This window comes from Panthera leo, chromosome B1, assembly GCF_018350215.1.
Source record: "Panthera leo isolate Ple1 chromosome B1, P.leo_Ple1_pat1.1, whole genome shotgun sequence".
NCBI lineage: Eukaryota > Metazoa > Chordata > Mammalia > Carnivora > Felidae > Panthera > Panthera leo.
This window is the reverse complement of record NC_056682.1, coordinates 53,727,581-53,747,554: the sequence shown is the minus strand read 5'-3', so window position 1 is coordinate 53,747,554 and position 19,974 is coordinate 53,727,581. Positions and strand designations below refer to the sequence as shown.

The 19,974-nt window shown below is 36.1% G+C and overlaps 1 protein-coding gene across 2 annotated transcripts in view; it reads right to left on the bottom strand.

Moving 5' to 3' along the window:
- The window catches only part of GLRA3 (glycine receptor alpha 3), a 198,290-nt gene that overhangs the window by 133,654 nt on the left and 44,662 nt on the right, over positions 1 to 19,974 (bottom strand). The gene's annotated exons all lie outside the window — the stretch shown is intronic.

Sequence of the window (19,974 nt, the reverse complement as noted above, 5' to 3'; positions counted from 1 at the left end):
TGTGATCCTTTTTAATAAATGCCCTGGGATAGGATTTTCCCACTGAGGGAGTTCCCAGTCAAAGCCAAATAATGATAAGCCATCTGAGTGGTACTTTTCTAGGGAGCAGGCCAGATAAAAATAACATAGCTCTAGGGATGGACTTTGATACCTGCTAGGCTCTGGATTGTAAGCTTCTATGGTTGAGAGGCTGCTGGTTTTCAAGGCTACCAGGAGCTCAGGAGGGGAGCCATATTTACATGCCCTGTTTTTAGAGAAACCTATTAGTTTTACTTGAATACACATTCCTCAGTGTGTTGCAAGCTTTTCAGAGCTCCCGAAGGTTAACTTTGACAGTTTTTTCAGTATTTTTATTGCTTTTTTTTTTGGAGGAGTGAATTTACAGAAAACATCATTCTGCCATTCCAGAAGTCCCCTGTAAGTGCGTTTAGCATTCATCATAAAAACCAATAATTTTTGTTTTTATGAGATCCATTTATTCATTAATTTACTAAATATTTACAAATTGTGTACACCAAATTGCAGAAAACACAACGAGATTATCATCTAGCAGGGCAGGAGGAATAAGATCTCATAAATTGTTTAGTACTTCATGTACTAAACATGTGTTGTGCTGATTCATAGATACCACTTAATCCATATAACACTGCAAATGGGTAATATTACACCACTTATCAAAAAAGGAATTAAAGTTCAGAGACGATACATAAGGTGCTAATGAATAGCATAGTTAGAATTGGAACCACTAGTCTGATTCTAGGAGTCATTTTTTCCCATCATATCAAGTTGTACCATGACCTTCACATAACATTACATCCCAAGGATTCCATTATCTAGCTACAGACTTTATTATTAGGCTGATAGATATATAAATCAGCAACACTGAAATATTGTGTGGTAAGGGTTAAAATAACTCGGAGTTAAATTCTACCTATTAGTCAGATAATGCCACACACAAAAACTAATATATAAGCCTTAGCTAAGATGCCTGCCCTTTGCCCTATACCTCTATGTCCCCTTCGCTAGAGATAATCACTCCAACTTATATAATAGATTCTTTGGGGATTTACCTAATTTTCTCTAAATAATGAACTTATTTTGCTACTTTTAGATGCTCCCATTTTAAGCATATGTTCTGATACCCACAGCAGAGGAGGATTTATTTAGCTTTCTTTCAAGCCATTATCACCACCTCCATTAACATAAACCTCTTTTTTTATCCTCCTAGTACACAGATATGGTTACACTGCCATTGTTGTTAGATTAGTATTCACTTTTTACATTATGACAAGGTAAATATTATTTCCAACCAAGCCATGCAATAAATTATGATTACTTTTCTTTCCCAGTAAACACTTTCTTGAGGTTGATAAACTCTTTATGTATTTCACATAGTTTCTTCCATATGTATCATTAACCTACCCAGAAGTTCTGAAATGTCTGAATTATGTTTCAGTGTCAGACTCATCAGATATTTTATTAGCTTTATCTTCCTTTGGATATATTCCAAAATTAGATTTTTTTTTTTTCTTTTTGCTCTGGAGCATAGCAGCCATCTTATGACTTCCCATAATCATTATACTGGGGTTTACTTCCATCTCTCTTCTGTCAGATTGCCTTTCATGGTCCCTGACTTTCCTTTTTACTTGGCTTATTTCTTAATTTTAGTAGAATAAATCCTTTAGGAATTTTTTGAGAAATGATGCATAAGGATGTGAAGCTTTTGAGAATTCACTTGTTCACAATTCTTTTAATGTCCTTTTAATTTATTTATTTACTATTTTTTAATGTTTATTTATCTTTGAGAGAGACAGAGACAGAGCATGAGTGGGGGAGGAGCAGAGAGAGAGAGGGAGACACAGAATCTGAAGCAGGCTTCAGGTTCTGAGCTGTCAGCACAGAGCCCAACTCAGGGCTTGAACCCACGCACAAGATCATGACCTGAGCTGAAGTTGGAAGTTCAACTGACTGAGCCACCCAGGCACCCCTAAATGTCCTTTTAACATCTAAATTTGGTAGAAAACTTTAGGTTCAAAAAAATTTTTTTTCTGAATTTCAAAGACATTTCTCTTTTATTTTTATTTTCTTGCATTGCTGTTAAAAATTCCAAAGCCATTCTGATTCTTGATCCTTTGTAAAGATAAAAAGGAGTCTCTTTGTACCAATATTAATAATAATAATAATAATAATAATAATAATAAAACAAAACAATGTTTCATTAGTCGGAATAGTTTAAAATCATTTGTGGTTTCAGTTCACATTTTCTTGATTTCTGGTGCACAATTCTCATTTTTATTTTTCTACTCAATTTCTGATAGCCATATGTCCTGCTGGAAGAAAGTAGAGGAAAAAAACCCCACAAAATTATTCAAAACTGACGTCTACAATCCATAAGCCAATGGATCCTATGCACATTGGAATCATATGAGGATCTTTAAAAAAGATGGATACCTGAATTTTACCTGGATGCTATGGCATGCAACCAGAGCATTGATATTTTTAAAAGCTCCCCAGATGATTCAGATGTGCAGTGATGCTGGGAACCACTCAGGAATTCCAGACTAGAAAACATCTGTGCCCATTATATCGCAGTGCTAAAAATGAACCGAGATTTTTCTAGAGGTGAAGAAATAGAGAGATGGGTGTCAGGACTTAGAACAAGGCCTTGAAAATGCAAGGCCACTGATATTGATAAGAGAGTTGCCTATTTTAAGTTTGGTCACCAATACTACTAAAACAAGTAGATGCTGTGCAGTTAGAAACAGACCAAAGCCTATTGAGCATCAAGATGTGTAGAACATAAAATTAAACAGGTAGAGAAGGTAAATTGTTTTCAGTATGAAGGATGGATGTTTAAGAACAAGAAAACTTTGGGGCCTTGAGTGGCTTAGTTGGTTGAGCGAGCAATTCTTGATTTTAACTCAAGTCATGATCTCAGAGTCGTAAGATTGAGCCCCGGAGTCTGCTTAAGATATTCTTTCCCCCCACCCTCTCTCTCTCTCTCTCTGCTCCTCTCTCCTGTTTGTACACTCTGTCTATAAAATTAAAACCAAAAATTAAAAACAAGCGGAAAACCCTATGAAAATCCTGAATCCTGGAGGTGCTATAATTATTTGACTATTAGTGAGAAGTTCTTTTTAATAATTCTTTGTCATTTTTAATATTTACAAATTTGTAAGATGGTAAGGGTGTCTTATATGTCACTATGTGAGAGAGGAGAAAACACGAATCTTTTACTTCATAAATATTTTATCCCATCTCAAGGGAAGCGTGAAGTCACAATTAACTGATAGATCTTTTTTTTTTTTTTTGACTTATGTAAGTCTAAGGTATTGAACTCTAAACTATGTACACAGAGTATCTGGAATATTGAAAAAAACAATCTTTCATATTTTCCAGGTTATTCTGTGTTTTCTAACGAATGCTGAAACTCTATTATTTTCTTTTGCTGTTAACAGTACTATGAATCTGGGGAATATCGTTTAGCCTGGAATAAATTCTCTTGGGCTCTGTTGACTCACAGCCTTTGGAAGATGGAAAACACAGGGCATTGGTATTGGGTTAATTCATCTTTCAATAAAATGCTGATGGAAGTACATCCATGTTGGGGGAACAGCTGTCACTGTAAGGCTGCCTGCTCCATCTGACTGTGAACTCTTTGGCTGAAATTGGAATAAATAAAACATCGAGCGGTGGGGGGGGGGGGGCAGTGGTGGTGATTCTTATTTTAATCTAGCAAGAGGCAGGGTCTTTGTTTTTTTGACTTTTATTTAATTTCTCTTTGGGCATTGAATAGAAAGCGAGGCATCCTTTATTATATTTTTTAACTTCATCCTAAAAATTTAACTATTATCCGTATAATTTTAGATAGTAGCCGTGAAAAATAGAACAAAGGTGAACATTCAGCATGGGCTTCTGCGGCCTGAAGTTAGTGATATCCGTTCAGTTGCATTTCTGTGTCGCTTATGCTTTATGGCAGGCCCTAGTGATTCCAGGAACGTTCTGAAAGCCTCAGTATTAAGTACTGTGCTAGGCAGATTCCTCTGACGTTTTTGTTTTCTCCCTAAAATGTGGCACTCGCATCCCGAGTTTACCAGAGGCTCGCATAGTAACGTCAATGAGTGAAATAAGGAAAATAACATGGTTCCACCCACAGAAGAGCAGTGGTCAAAGGAGGAGTGACTAATTGAGGCTTTTTTCACTTACAATTTAAGAGCATGATGTTCAATATTATATGAAACAGATTTAAGCCCTGGCCTCTTCAACGTGACTGCAATCACACTCAGAAAGCTCCTTCTCAAGGCAGAAAGTCAGCCTGGTTTCAAAGTCTAAATTCCATGTGGTAGTCAAGTAAATCCCAGTGGTCTGAAGTCTACACATTAGCGTTTATTACCCTGGTTGTAAGGTGTGTTCTTTGCCTGATGATTAGAACATACATGAGTGCTATGTGGTTCCCATTTGACTACTTATGTGTGTATTCTCTTCTTCAGCGGGAAGAACGGTGAATGAATTTAAGCACTAAAACTTAATTCCAAATTTCAAAAATAGAGCAGACACTCGAAATATTTGTGTGTATGTGTGTATTTATATACATATACATATATATAATTTTATTTTATTTTAAAGTTTATTTATTTTGAGAGAAAGAGAGAGAAAGAAAGAGAGAGAGAGAGCATGGGAGGGGCAGGGAGAGAGGAAGAGAGAGAGAATCCCAACAGGCCCTGCCCCGTCAGTGCAGAGCCTGACGCAGGGCTCTATTCCACGAACCATGAGATCATGACCTGAGCTGAAACCAAGAGTCAGATGCTTAACTCACTGAGCCACTCAGGAGCCCCTATAAAATTTTATTTTTTAAAAAATGAAAAGGGGTGCCTGGGTGGCTCAGTCGGTTAAGTGTCCGACTTCAACTCAGGTCACGATCTCACGGTTCGTGGGTTCGAGCCCCGCATCGGGCTCTGTGCTGACGGCTCGGAGCCTGGAGCCTACTTTGGATTCTGTGTCTCCCTCTCTCTCTGTTCGTCCCCTGCTCTCACTCTTGTCTCTTACTCTCTCAAAAATAAATAAAGATTAAAAAAAAAATTTTTTTTTAATTTTTAAAAAAATAAAAAATGAAAAAACTGTACTAAAAGTATAAACAAATTTGAAAATAAAAGTCATTGTTTTTAAGCGTAGTCTTGGGCTACATCATAGAATCTCTTTGATGAGATCTGAAGGTATTTGGAATTTACTTTATGAAGATGAGGTAGCCATTACAGATTTTTCATCATGGTTGTGTAGTGAACCAACACAACACAGGGAGTAGCTGAATGGATGGCAAAAGCTTTGAGACAGAGAAAACAGGAATGTACTGTTATAGTCCAGATGGGAGATAGAATGGCCCTGACCCAGGCAGTGACAGTGTCGATGGACTACAAAGAATGAAATGGATGCAGTACCATAATGTTTATGAAGCAGTGTATTCTATACTTTAAGCTTCTTCTGGTCTATGGCAGATCAGAGCAGCAGATTAGAGTAATCTTTCTACCTTAGCTATTGATAAGTATATTCAAAAACTTTGTAGAGAATGAAGCTCAGAGAAGATTGTAAATATTCTATTGCCATTACAGAGAGCACCTGTTTAGCAGTCCTTGGCCAATCTGCTACTTTTCTGTGCCAGTGCAAAAGCTGTTAAATCCATCTAATACACTGCTATGTTTAGCAACAGAGCAAATAATTGCGATAGCATCCATATGGCAAATTGTGCCTTTAAATTGTTCATTACATTAGCCATCGTTGGCCCAAAAAGCAAACGACAGTAGTTACAGATGTTTTCAGCAGCATGTTTTCTTTTAGATGTCCCTTAAAGAAATAGAATATGCCTTTCAAATTCAGAGACGGATAAAGGCAAAATGGCAAAGTACATTGCAAACCCTTGGCAATTATGTTATTGCTATTCATACCAGGGAAAAAATTGTTCACAAGGTAAATCTCAAGCCAACAAAGAAAAAACAAAAAGCAGCCCAAGTGTTCATGAAAATGATTCCAAGAAATTTTTAATGTAATGTTGCATTAAAACCTCACCCTTTTTAAAGACCCAGAATGCAATTGAAAGACTAAATCTCAAAAAAAAATTGTATTTACATCTATATGCATGTACATATGTAGGTACATGTCACACATATGTATGTAGTCAGGTCACAAGGAAAGATATTCTTTTATTTTTTACTTGATAGAAATAAATGTGATGACTTCAAATCCAGATTTTAAATCATTTGTTAGATACTTGAAAAAAGTTTGAAAATAATGGCATAAAAATAGGATCCAGTTTCTTCTTTCTGTTCCCTTTCCCTCCATTTTCTTCCTGAAAATGCAGTCTTAAAGCCATTCCATCAGGCAACACAAAATAGGCGTCCATGTTGGGATGGCCATGGGAAGGGTGGCTAAACAGATAGGATGAGAAGGACATCTGGGAGACGGGATTCGCAGCACACCAGGGTGTGGGAGCCAGAGTGAGGAGGATGTTCCTATAGTGGGGTAGCTGCGCTGGTGTGGAGCCAGATTTCTTACTGTCAGAAGAGGAAGTTAAAATGTGGAAACTCAGAAATAAGAATAAACCAATGCATCAGAGATCAATGTAAATCATGGTTTTCAACAGAGAAGTAAAAATGGAAATGTAAATTAGTAAATACATGAATATACACGTGTGTATGTATATGCCTCTGTATATGTATATACGTATAGATAGATAGATAGATAGATAGATAGATAGATAGATGATAGATAGATACATAGATACATAGATAGATACGGGAATATACCAACTTAATCAGTTAGTCAAAATGAACATTAACAGTGATGGCAAAAATTAACATGGTCCACCATCTGATAAAATGCACTCAGAACAAAGTAACACTTCTGTGATATTTTTATTAAAATGCATTACCTAAACTGAAGCATGAAGAAAATTACTAATGCAAACTGAGGTACATTCTGCTAAATAAAGAGATAATAATATATTTTTTAAATGTCATGATCATAAGGGTCATAAAAAGAATGAAGTCCTGGTTGAAACCGAATAAAACAAGGAGAAATGACAACTAAATACAAGACATGATTCTAAACTGGATCTTTTTGCTATGAAGCCAATACTCAGGTAGTTGACAGAATTTGAATGGGGTCCATGAATTAGACAATAACTATATATTCATGTTAATTTTGTTTCAACGGTTAGATTGTGGTTGTCTAAGAGAATGAATGTTCTTGTTTGTATGATATTCTCAAGTATTGGGGCATCAGTTCAACAACATACTTTCAAGTGGTTCATGAAAAAAAAAAGTTTTGTGCGATATTTGTAAATCTTCTGCTAATTTGGGATTGTTTTAAAATTTAAAAAAAGAGAAATTACTACAGAAAAATACATTAAAAACTAAAAACCAAAGATAACATAAGATATAGAGCATACCAATGTAAATTTGTGAGCATTTCAGGTGAACATTTATAGTTTTAGGAAGATTTATTATTAAAGACACTTTTCTTGCCAAAATGACCTTGTATCATGTAACAATGCAAGTAGAAACTATACCTTGTTCAAAAAATTATTGTGAATTTTATTCAAGAACAATAACTCCTGGATGAATAGAAATAGTTAAAATGGATAAAGAAGATGCTAATACTTTTCCTGAAAAAAAAAAAAAAAAACCAGGAAGGAAATGAGTTTTAGGTACAGATGCCATTCTGGGGACAGAATGTGTTAGAGCAGAATAGACTATTTGCAAACGAGTTTTGTGATGTGGGAGAAAGGGATTAACATAGGGAAATATTACAGATGAAAAGACAGAAACCACAAAGACATTGTCAAGACAAACAATGTTATTTCTAGATAAAGAAAGTAATCGTTGGAAATAGAACAAAACAAAACAAAAAAACCCAACAAATATGCAATAAATGTTTAGGAGGAATATGTAATTGAGTGATTGTTAAGAGAATACTTTCTGCCTGGATCCAAATTACACTTAAGAGTTATCAAAGACCAACTGGGGTCTAAACAATAGGGTCAAAAGAAATAACTAAAATCTAGAAAAAGCTGGTAAAATGGTCTACTGAAATAATAGTTTATTGTCTTTGGATATACATTCATTTGCTATTCAATTGCTTTTTCATCTGGTAAACTGGCTTCTAGCTTCAAATGACTCCTGGATGCTTCTATTTCAAGACGGAAAATTGAACCCAGTTTTCTTTTGCTCTGAAGACATAAAATGATGTTATCACACCAAGAATGAGAGGGAGGCCATAATCAGTTTAATGACATAAAATACAGAAGGGAGAAAAAAATGGTTGATGGATGAAACAGAGGAAAGTCTAAAAGAAATGCAGGTTAGGACGGCATGGAGAAGGGAGAGCTACCTAGGGAGACATAAAGCTTAGGGTCATCCTCTGAACGAAAAGAGGAGGGGAGTTAAAAGGGGTCTGCTGGGACAGGCCATGGGTACCTATCTCAAAAATTCTCTGCTTCCCATCCAGGGGCACCTGGGTAGCTCAGTCGGTTAAGCATCCAACTGTTGCTTTCACTTCAGCTCAGGTAATGATTTTATGGTTCCTAAGATCAAGCCCTGCGTCTGGCTCTGCGCTGACAGTGTAGAGTCTGCTTGGGATTCTGTCTCCCTCTCTCTCTGCCTCTTGCCTCAAAAATAAGTAAATAAACTAAAAACACAAAAACAAAAACAAAAACACAACTTCCCGGCTTCCTGTCCTGCGGAGCAGGAATGGCCTGGGGTTTATCTCGAAGAAATTCTTGAAGGCATGGAAAAACTTTTTTTTTTTTTTTTACAAACATAGTTTATTAAGGTGATTGGAAATAATACTGTTCTGTGAATCAATGCTGACTTTTTGCAATTGCTTTATTTTCCAGCTTTACTGAGATATGATTGACATAAAACATTGCTCATGGTGCACACTGTGTTGATTTGATACACTTATATACCGCAATATAATTACCACTGTAGCATTTAGCTTCCAGATCCATCACCTCACATAATTACTATTTCTTTTTTTGTGTTGAGAACATTGATGATCTGCCCACTTGGCAACTTTTCAGTGTATAATACAGTATTAAGTGTAACCACAATGCTGTGCATTAGATCCCCAGAATTTATTCAACTTCTAACTCTTTGCAAAAAGTTAAAAAAAAATAAAGATGATTGGAGAAAGCTGAATTCCTGACAGTACTTTAAAACTAAAGATGTCTGTGTTTGGGCACCCGGAGGACCCCAGACCAAAGCCTAGTCGACACTCAATGCTCATCTAAAGCACAATTCTGTTCAGGGCAGGAATGCCTCTGCCAGATTTCCCTTTCTAGTGAGAGAAATAACAGAAAACCACCTCCTTACGACACACACACACATACACACACACCAGGCAAAACCTGTATCAGCACTCAAATCAACTCGATCTTTCCTGAACTACAGAGCATTTTGATCACATATAAGTAGCAGCTTGAATAGAGTGAACAAGATGAATAAACATAATTTTTCCTGCAGGAAGAAAAGAGAAATCATTGGGCAGAAAAGAAAAACGGAAAAGGTGAATACAAATTGAGGCACTAAATTAGAAGTCTAGTTAGGGCAAAGGAATCTTCTACTGCCTTCTTTGTAAGAGGCCTGGACACCAATCGGACAGATGAGAACAGGTACTTACCTAAGTAACCAATTTTACCCTGGGAGTGTTTGCTTTAAAGAAGAATGAATAGCTGTGAACAAAGATCGTTGAGGCAAGGAAGTGCTGCTTTCCATCACTAGTATTTTCAGACAATTGAATTTTTACCAAGTTCAGGTACCTGTTTTTTACTGTGGTCATAAACAAAACAAACAGCTAAACATATGAAATAGCACCTGCCTAGCAACCTGTAACACGACTTTCATGACTTCACATTTGAGGAGAATGGTCTAGGATAAAGACGACTGTGAAGACACCAAAATACAGTCACAGAATTAAAATCTTCCTACACATTCCAAATAACACCATGTAAAGGGCGTCGAGGTGACTCAGTTGGTTAAGCATCCAACTCTTGATTTAGGCTCAGGTCATAATCTCATGGTTCATGGGATCAAGCCCTTCATCAGGCTCTGCACTGACAGCATGGAACCTGCTTGCTATTCTGTCTTCCTCTCTCTCTGCCCTTCTCTCTCTCTCTCTCTCAAAATAAATAAATAAACATCAAATGACACCGTGTAAAATATCAAAGAGTCATTTATGCCACAAATCCGAATAGTCCTCCTTAAGTATAAAGGAAAAAGACAAAAGGGTAAAGGGTATGGGTGGGACATAGACGAGAAAAGATTAGATTTTTTTTAAAAGAAAGTTATTTTGGAGAATAACACAAAACAATGCTAGCATAAGCCATACTTTTTTTTAAAAGAAAAATATGCACAGTTAGAAAAAATAGGCTATATGTAAGGGAGCAAAAATCAAAATAGCATATTGATTTTTTTTAAATACTAAATGTCAGTAGGCAATGGAACAATATCTAACAAGCTTTTCAGCTAGAATTCTGTAGCTTGATCATCGTATAAAGTTACTTCAATGTCAAATGTATAAACAAGAGATTATCAAGTAATACTATTCAGTGATAAAAAGAAATGAGCTATCAAACCACAAAAAGACACGAAAGATCCTTAAAAGCATATTTCCAGTTTGAAAAGTCTTCATGCTATAGGATTCCACCTAGATGACATTCTTGAGAAAACAAAACTCTACAAACAGAAAAAGATCAGTGGTTGCCAGAGATTTGGGGGGAAAGAGAATGACATTCATAGCTGAAGCACAGGGGATTTTTAGGGTAGTGAAATTCTTCTGTATGATACAGACGTGATGCTTGCATGTGGGTTACTCATTTGTCAAAAGCCACAAAATGTACATCAAGAGTGAACCCTAAGGTGAACAGTGGACTTCAGTTCATAATAATAATACATCATTATCAACTGTTGATGAATAGTTATTCAGTAGTTAATCAATATTGATTCATCAATTCTAACTAATGTATCACACTAATACACGATGTAAACAATAGGGGAAATTGTGGGGGATGGGAGAGGGTATGTGAGAATTCTCTGTACTTTCCAATCAATTTTTCTGTGAACCTATAACTGCTCTTTAAAAAGCCTAGAAATTTAAAAAAAAAAAAAAAAAGATGATCAGAAAGTGTATTTTTGAAGGGTTTTTTTTGGTTATTTATTTATTTTTGAGAGAGAGGGACAGATGGGGGTGGGTAGATGGAGACAGAGGGAGACACAGAATCCAAAGCAGGTTCCAGGCTCTGAGCTGTCAGCACAGAGCCCTACACGGGGCTGGAACTCATGGACTGAGAGATTATGACCTGAGCCGAAGTTGGACGCCTAACCGACTGAGCCACCCAGACGCCCCCAGAAAGTATATTTTTAAATTACTCCTGTTCTGAAAATGAGGAAGTGTTTTATTGTATCTTTGTGTGGAGAGAGTTAGAAATAAAACTTAAAAAAAAAAAAAGAAAAAAGGGAAACTTGGAAATTAAAAAAAAAGGGTCGGATGTAAATATGAATTCAAGAAACTGCTGGGTACAAGGATTTGGGGGTCTTCCCTTAAGTTGGCTGGACCTCCAAGCCAGTTACATGACTGGCTCTGGGGACCGTGTGGTTCAGTCTGCAGTGTAATGCTTTCTGTCACTGTGCCTCTTTTGTTTCTACTTTTCCCCTAGACAGGAAGAGTTCTAAAGAGAAAGAATTTCAAATTCCAGGAGAGAAATAGTGTTGTCTGCCTATTATTTTTGTTTTTAAGATGGAAGCAACAGTTCCTATACATATCATTTCTGTCCTCTAAGGCCACATTTTTAAAATAATGATTTATGCAAAACTCTAATTTCTGTTGAAGGGTCAACAAGTTTAATGACATGTGAAGCTTTATTTGCTAATTCTTTTTAGCAGACTCTCAGATCATTTCCAAACCCAGTTGATGTTATTTGGTGTATTCTTTATAATAGAATTCAGGGGCGCCTGGGCGGCTCAGTCAGTTAAGCATCCGGCTCTGTCTCAGGTCATGATCTCATGGTCCCTGGGTTCAAGTCCCACACCAGGCTCTGTGCTTTGAATTCTGTGTCTCCCTCTCTCTCTGCCCCTCCACTGGCCATGCCCTGTCTCTCTCTGTCTCTCAAAAATAAATAAATGTTAAAAAAATTAAAAAAAAAAAAAGAAATCATTGTACTTAACAGAAGTAAGATATAACAGAGATTTGGAGTTGTTTTCGCACTCAAATTATCCTACAGGCAAAGAGGGTGGGGTTTTTTTGTTTTGTTTTATTTTTTTGAGAAACATGATTCTCATAAAAGTTTAAGTAAGTTATGAGTATTCTGGAAGGGAAAAGAACAGTTTATTAATTAGTGAAAAAGAAAATGTTGGTGAGTCAGGCATTTGGATGTTTTAATTTCTTTCAGTATTTATTTTTATAAGTAGTTAATAGTTATATTTAATTTAATTACTAAGATAATTTTTGATATAAGAGACTGTGCTATCTGTGCTCAGTGCCAATTTAAAGTGTTTTCAGAAAATTATTTATTCCTACTTTTGTGGGTATATTTTAATAACATATTTAAAACATTTCATCTTAAACAGGTCAGATTTTTAAAGGTGTAGCTTTTTTTAGAGAGTTTTTTTAGAGAAAAATACAAACACATATCATAATTTACATCAAAGAAAAATGTCTACATCTAGATTTTTTTATGTTAGCAGTATATAAAAAATAAAATCAAAGTAACATTTTAACAAAAGTCATTTTATGTTTTTATTTTTATATATTTTTTCTTTTAATTAATTTTATTGAGATATAATTGATATATGACATTATATTAGTTTCAGGTATACAACATAGTGATTTGACAAGTGTTTGTGTTGCAAAATGATCACCACAGTAAGTTTAGTGAACATCTATCACCACATAGTTGCAATTTTTTCTTATTCACTTTTATGATTTACTCTCTTAGCAACTTTTATGTATATGGTACAGTATTGGTAACTATTGTCACCATGCGGTACATCCCTTCCCCGGGACTTTTTTATCTTAGAACTGGAAGTTTGTACCTTTTGACTACCTTCACCCAATTTGCCTACTCCCTTCGCCCCCACCCATCCCCTTCCTCTGGCAACTACCAATCTGTTCTCTGTATCTATAAATTCAATTCTTTTTAAATATTCCACAAATAAGTGAGAGCATACAGAATTTGTAATTCTCTGACTTATTTTACTTAGTATAATATCCTTAAGGTCTATCCACCCATATTATTGCAAGTAGCAGAATTTCCTACTTTTTTATTTTTATTTTTTATTTTTTATTAACTTGTTTTATTTTTGATTTTTTTTTTTTTTTAATTTACATCCAAATTAGTTAGCAAATAGTGCAACAATGATTTCAGGAGTAGATTCCTTAGTGACCCTTGCCCATTTAACCCATCCCCTCTCCCACAACCCTTCCAGTAACCCTCTGTTCTTCATATTTAAGATTTTGTCCCCATCCTTGTTTTTATTTTTATTTTTTGCTTCCCTTCCCTTGTGTTCATCTGTTCTGTGTCTTAAAGTCTTCCTATGTGTGAAGTCATATGATATTTGTCTTTCTCTGACTGACTAACTTCACTTAGCATAATACCCTCCAGTTCGATCCATGTAGTTGCAAATGGCAAGATTTCATTCTTTTTGATTGCCAGTTATACTCCGTGTGTGTGTGTGTGTGTGTGTGTGTGTGTGTGTGTGTGTACGTATATATAGCCAAAGTACGGAAAGAGCCCAAATGTCCATCAATGGATGAATGGATAAAGAAGATGTGGTTTAAGTATATATATACACATATATATATATGTATATGTATATGTGTATATATATATATATATGTATGTATTGTGTGTGTGTGTGTACAATACATATATATACATATATATGTATATACCACATCTTTATCCATTCATCCATTGACGGACATTTGGGCTCTTTCCACACTTTGGCTATTGTTGATAGTGCTGCTATAAACATGGGGGTGCATGGGTCCCTTTGAAACGGCACACCTGTATCCCTTAGATAAATGCCTAGTAGTGCAATTGCTGGGTCGTAGGGCAGTTCTATTTTTAGTTTTTTGAGGAACCTCCATACTGTTTTCCAGAGTGGCTGCACCAGTTTGCATTCCCACCAACAATGCAAAAGAGATCTTCTTTCTCCGCATCCTCACCAACATCTATTGTTGCCTGAGCCATTCCAACAGGTGTCAGGTGGTATCTCATTGTGGTTTTGATGTGTATTTCCCTGATGATGAGTGATGTTGAGCATTTTTTCATGTGTCGGTTGGCCATCTGGATGTCTTCCTTGGAGAAGTGCCTATTCATATCTTTTGCCCACTTCTTCACTGGATTATTTGTTTTTTGGGTGTTGAGTTTGATAAGTTCTTTATAGATTTTGGATACTAACCCTTTATCTGATATGTCGTTTGTAAATATCTTCTCCCATTCTGTCTGTTGCCTTTTAGTTTTGTTGATTGTTTTCTTCACTGTGCAGATTTTTATTTTGATGAGGTCCCAGTTGTTCATTTTTGCTTTTGCTTCCCTTGTCTCTGGAGACGTGTTCAGTAAGAAGTTGCTGCAGCCAAGATCGAAGAGGTTTTTGCCTGATTTCTCCTCGAGGATTTTGATGGCTTCCTGTCTTACATTTAGGTCTTTCATCCATTTTAAGTTTATTTTTGTGTATGGTGTAAGAAAGTGGTCCAGGTTCATTCTTCTGCATGTTGCTGTCCAGGTTTCCCAGCACCACTTGCTGAAGAGACTGTCTTCATTCCATTGGATAGTCTTTCCTGCTTTGTCAAAGATTAGTAGGTCCATTTTCTGGTCCATTTGTGGGTCCATTTGTGGGTTCTATATTCTGTTCCATTGATCTGAATGTCTGTTCTTGTGCCAGTACCATACTGTCTTGACGGTTACAGCTTTGTAGTATAGCTTGAAGTCTGCTTTGGTTTTCTTTTTCAAGATCACTTTGGCTATTCGGGGTCTTTTCTGGTTCCATAAAAATTTTAGGATTATTTGTTCTAATTCTGTGAAGAATGCTGGTGTTACTTTGATAGGGATGCATTGAATATGTAGATTGCTTTGGGTAGTATCTACATTTTAACAGTATTTGTTCTTCCTATCCAGAAACATGGAATCTTTTTCCATTTTTCTGTGTCTTCTTCAATTTCTTTCATAAGCTTTCTATAGTTTTCAGTGTATAGATTTTTCACCTCTTTGGTTAGATTTATTCCTAGGTATTTCATGGTTTTTTGTGCAACTGTAAATGGGATCAATTCCTTGATTTCTCTTTCTGTCACTTCATTGTTGGTGTATAGGAATTCAACTGATTTCTGTGTGTTGATTTTGTATCCTGCAACTTTGCTGAATTCATGAATCAGTTCTAGCAGTTTTTTGGTGGAATCTTTTGGGTTTTCCATATAGAGTATCATGTCATCTGCGAAGAGTGAAAGTTTGACCTCCTCCTGGCCGAGTTGGATGCCTTTTATTTCTTTGTGTTGTCTGATTGCAGAGGCTAAGACTTCCAATACTATGTTGAATAACAGTGGTGAGAGTGGACATCCCCATCTTGTTCTTGACCTTAGGGGGAAAGCTCCCAGTTTTTCCCCAATGAGGATGATATTAGCGTTGGGTCGTTCATATATGGCTTTAATGATCTCGAGGTATGCTCCTTCTATCCCTACCTTCTTGAGGGTTTTTATCAAGAAAGGATGCTGTATTTTGTCAAATGCTTTCTCTGCATCTATTGAGAGGATCACATGGTTCTTGTCCATTCTTTTACTGATGTGATGAATCACGTTAATTGTTTTGCAGATATTGAACCAGCCCTGCATCCCAGGTATAAATCCCACTTGGTCATGATGAATAATTTTTTTAATGTATTGTTGGATTGGGTTGGCTAGTATCTTGTTGAGGATTTACGCATCCATGTTCATCAGGGATATTGGTCTATACTTCTCCTTTTTAGTGGGGTCTCTGTCTGGTTATGGAATCAAGGTAATGCTGAGTTCATACAAAGAGTTTGGAAGTTTTCCTTCTATTTCTAGTTTTTGGAACAGCTTCAAGAGAATAGGTGTTAACTCTTCCTTTAATGTTTGATAGAATTCCCCTGGAAAGCCACCTGGCCCTGGACTCTTGTTTTTTGGCAGATTTTTGATTACTAATTGGATTTCCTTACTGGTTATGGGTCTGTTCAATTTTTCTATTTCTTCCTGTATCAGTTTTGGTAGTGTATATGTTTCTAGGATTTTGTCCATTTCTTCCAGATTGCCCATTTTATTGGCATATAATAGCTCATAATATTCTCTTATTATTGTTTTTATTTCTGTTGAGTTGGTTGTGATCTCTCCTCTTTAATTCTGGATTTTATTTATTTGGGTCCTTTCCTTTTCCTTTTTGATCAAACTGGCTAGTGGTTTATCAATTTTGTTAATTCTTTCAAAGAACCAGCTTCTGGCTTCATTGATGTGTTCTACTGTTTTCTTGATTTCAATAGCATTAATATCTTCTCTAATCTTTATTATTTCCTGTCTTCTGCTGGTTTGGGGTTTTATTTGCTGTTCTTTCTCCAGCTCCTTAAGTTGTAAGATTTGGTTGTGTATCTGAGATCTTTCTTCCTTCTTTAGGACCTCTTATGACCACCTTTGCTGCATCCCAGAAGTTTTGGGTTGTGGTGTTATCATTTTCATTGACTTCCATATACTTTTTAATTTCCTCTTTAACTGCTTGGTTAGCCCATTCATTCTTTAGTAGGATGTTCTTCAGTCTGCAAGTATTTGTTACCTTTCCAAATTTTTCTTGTGGTTGATTTTGAGTTTCATAGTATTGTGATCTGAAAATATGTATGTTGTGATCTCGATCTTTTTGTACTTACTTAGGGCTGATTTGTGTCCCAGTATATGGTCTATTCTGGAGAACGTTCTATGTGCACTGGAGAAGAATGTATATTCTGCTGCTTTAGGATGAAATGTTCTAAATATATCTGTGAAGTCCATCTGGTACAGTGTGTCATTCAAAGCCATTGTTTTCTTGTTGATTTTTCGATTAGATGATCTGTCCATTGATGTGAATGGGGTGTTGAAGTCTCCTACTATTATGGTATTATTATCGATGAGTTTCTTTATGTTTGTGATTAATTGATTTATATATTTGGGTGCTCCACACTTGGCACATAAATGTTTACAATTGTTAGGTCTTCTTGGTGAATAGACCCCTTGATTATGATATAATGCCCTTCTGCATCTCTTGATACAGTCTTTATTTTAAAGACTAGATTGTCTGATATAAGTATGGTTATTTTGGCTTTCTTTTCTTGACCATTAGTGTGGTAGATGGTTCTCCATCCCCTTATTTTCAATCTGAAGGTGTCTTTAGGTCTAAAGTGGGTGTCTTGTAAACAGCATATAGATGGATCTTGTTTTCTTAACCATTCTGTTACCCTATGTCTTTTGATTGGAGCATTGAGTCCATTGACGTTTGAGTGAGTACTGAAAGATATGAATTTATTGCCATTAGGATGCTTGTAGAGTTGGAGTTTCTGGTGGTGTTCTCTAGTCCTTTCTAACCTTTGTTGCTTTGTTGCATATATATATATATATATATATATATATATATATATATAAATTTTTTTCATTTTTTCTTTTCTCAGAGAGTCCCACTTAAAGTTTCTTGCAGGGCTGGTTTAGTGGTCACAAACTCCTTTAATTTTTTTTTTAATTTTTTTTAATGTTTATTTATTTCTGAGACAGAGAGAGACAGAGCATGAGTGGAGGAGGGTCAGAGAGAGAGGCAGACACAGAATCCGAAGCAGGCTCCAGGCTCTGAGCTGTCAGCACAGAGCCCGACGTGGGGCTCAAACTCACAGACTGCGAGATCATGACCTGAGCCAAAGTTGGACACTCAACTGACTGAGCCACCCAGGTGCCCCAAACTCCTTTAATTTTCATTTGTCTGGGAAACTTTTTTTCTCTCCTTCTATTTTGAATGACAGCCTTGCTGGATATAGAATTCTTGGCTGCATATTTTTCTGATTCAGCACATTGAATATATCCTGCCACTCGTTTCTGGCCTGCGAAGTTTCTGTGGATAGGTCTGCTGCAAACCTGATCTGTCTTCCCTTGTATGTTAGGGACTTTTTTTCCCTTGCTGCTTTCATGATTCTCTCCTTACATGAGTATTTTGTGAATTTGACTATGATATGCCTTATTGATGGTCGGTATTTGTTGAATCTAATGGGGGTCCTCTGTGCTTCCTGGATTTTGATATCTGTGTCTTTCCCCAGGTTGGGGAAGTTTTCTGTTATGATTTGCTCACATAACCCTTCTACCCCTATTTCTCTCTCTTCCTCTTCTGGGACCCCTATGATTCTGATGTTCCTTTTTAATGAGTCACTGATTTCTCTAATTCTTAAATCATGCTCTTTCGCCTTAATCTCCCTCTTTTTTTTCTGCTTCATTATTCTCTATAAGTTTCTCCTCTATATCACTGATCCTCTGTTCTGCCTCATCCATCCTTGCTGCCACTGCATCCATCTGTGATTGCAGCTCAGTTACAACATTTTAAATTTCATTCTATTTTTTACTTCTTTTATCTCTGCAGAAAGGGATTCTAATCTATTTTCAACTCCAGCTAGTATTCTTATTATCGTGATTCTAAATTCTGGTTCAGACATCTTGCTTGTATCTGCATTGGTTAAATTCCTGGCTGGCATTTCTTCGAGCTCTTTCTTTTGGGGTGAATTCCTTCATTTTGTCCTTTTGAAGGGAGAAAAGGAATAGTGAGGTAGAAAAATTAAAATTAAAAAAACAAAAATTAAAAAATTAAACACACACACACACACAAAATCTAATAAATGATGCTAGATCCTAGGTGTGTTTTGGTTTGGGTGTTGAAAGTGGTTGACAGATTAGAGGAAAAAAGGTGGGGAAAGAAAAAAAAAAGGAAATCTCTTGAAAATTTGAAAAAATGAATACACTGAAGTAGACTAAAATGAGATGATGGGAGTAAAATAGAATTTGAAAGAATTTACACAAAAATAAAAAATATTTTAGAAAAAATAAAGAAAAAATTTTTAATAAAAATTAAAAATAAAAATGATTTTTTTTCTCTTTCTGTATTCAAGAAAAAGAAAAGAAACGAAAAATAGAAAAAAGAGGGAAAAAAGAAATTGTTTGATAATTTGAAAAGGTGAATACACTGAAGTAGACTAAAATAAAATGATGGAAGTGAGATAGAATTTGAAAAAATTTATACAAATGTAAAATATATATTTAAAAATTTAAAAATATATTTTAATAAAAATTGAAAATAAAAATGAATTTTTTTCTATTTCTGTATTCAAGAAAAAGAAAAGTAGTGTAAAATAGAAAAAAAGAAGAAAGAATATTGAATAGATGGACCTGCTAACAGATTGAAATAGGACTGAAATTACCTCATTTTCCCCTAGAAGTCAGACTATGTAGCGCTTTATAGTCTATAAACTAGGCAGTGAGACTTGTGTTCTTGAAGAGCAAGGTTGGTCCAGTTTGGCAGGGCTCAGTGTAACTGCTCCGTTCTCCATTAGATGGCACTGCTAGCCTACTGGGTTGGATTGTTGCGGTGCTCATGGGTGCGTATGCACATGTGCAGGAGCAGTGAAAATGGCATCACCCAGCTACCCAGTCTCTAGTATAGGAACTCTCTTCTCCCAGATCAGCAATTGTGCAACCGTCCTCTGTCTTCAGCTTTCGTCCACTCCCAGCTTTTTCACTCTCCGTGACCAGGCCCCAGGCAGTACCTCTCTCCCAAGTTTTGTCTCAGATGTGGCTGTTTTCCCTGGCCCCTTACTTCTGAAGGACTGCGGCTTTGGCCCATTCCACCCCTCTGCGGGAGGGTCTCACCAAGCAATGGCCAAATGAGCAATGGCTGAATGTTGGGTGCACCCAGGAACGCTT